Genomic DNA, 938 nt, shown 5'->3' with positions numbered 1-938 from the left:
TGGTTCTTGCAGGGTGTCACCCATCAGAATTGGGGGACGCGCAAACAGACGGGCAATACTGGGCCTGGGCAGGGTCGAGACGTGATTGTGATGGGGTGTCTGAGGAGCAGCGTGCCTTCGGTGTCCGATCTGCATTCCCCCTTGACCTCAGGCGGGTCCCCTCTCCTGTTACAAGGAGCCTCCCTCATCTGTCAGCCCTACGCTCCAGATGCCAGACCTCAGCGACCGGCGGGTCCAAGCTGTCTTTCCCCAAACTTCTCTCTGGGTTGGCTCCTTTCTTTCATTCGCTTGTCATCCCCTGGGAGTGATCTGCCCAGCCTCATAAATACCACCAATTCCCTGTCAATGAAAATAATCGATGAATACTGTACAATAAAAATAGAAAAGAGTTTTATTTGAGTCAAACTGAGGACTACAGCCCAGAAGACAGCCTCCCAGATCATTCTGAAAAATTGCTCCAGAGAAGCATGGTTTTCAACAGTTTTACGTGTTGTCAGAACAAAACGTTAAACACGTCAGAGATATGTTTCTTCAAGTTTTCAAAACAAACGGACCGCCAGGCAGTTGGCCTTGGCACCTGGGAATGAAGTATTACTGATGGAGTGTCAGCACTGGCGTCCCAGGAAGGGAGGCAGCACGTGCTCTACTTCTGGCCCAGATGCCCTTTTCTTTTCTAATTAAAGCAGATGTACCATGCGTGTTTGATAGGCCACAAACAAGCTATTTTAGTTCAGTTCAGTCGCTCAGTCGTGTCACTCTTTGCGAACCCATTCACCAGGCCAGACTTCCCTGTCCAACACCAACTCCCAGGGCTTGCTCAAACTCATGTCCATTGAGTCATGATGCCATCCAACCATCTCATCCTCTGTCATCCCCTTCTCCTCCAGCCTTCAATCTTTCCCAGCATCAGGGTCTTTTCCAATGAGTCAGTTCTTCAC

This window comes from Bison bison, unplaced genomic scaffold (assembly GCF_000754665.1).
Source record: "Bison bison bison isolate TAMUID 2011002044 unplaced genomic scaffold, Bison_UMD1.0 scf7180017864383, whole genome shotgun sequence".
NCBI classification, from domain to species: Eukaryota; Metazoa; Chordata; class Mammalia; order Artiodactyla; family Bovidae; genus Bison; species Bison bison.
Note: the sequence above shows the minus strand (reverse complement) of the source record.